The sequence below is a fragment of the Bombus fervidus genome, unplaced genomic scaffold (genome assembly GCF_041682495.2).
Source record: "Bombus fervidus isolate BK054 unplaced genomic scaffold, iyBomFerv1 scaffold0028, whole genome shotgun sequence".
Lineage (NCBI taxonomy): Eukaryota > Metazoa > Arthropoda > Insecta > Hymenoptera > Apidae > Bombus > Bombus fervidus.
In genome coordinates, this window is record NW_027212591.1 from 149,735 (window position 1) to 150,000 (window position 266).

Below are 266 nucleotides of genomic sequence, written 5' to 3' on the forward strand. Positions count from 1 at the left end.
AGATAAACGCTTAATCCCGATGTAAAACGTCATTTTAAAGCGATTTATGCACAAATATTAGCACCTTGTAACGCTTTTAAGCGAAAAAATTCGAAAAAACGGTTCGATTAAAAAATTTTTTTTAAAGTTCTCGGGACGAAATAAACGCTTAAACCCGACGTAGAAATACATAATATTCCCATTTATATAAAAATATTCATACCTCGTAACGCGTTTTAGCGAAATAACTCGAAATAACTTTTTGGACCGGAATTTTTCTAAGTCCC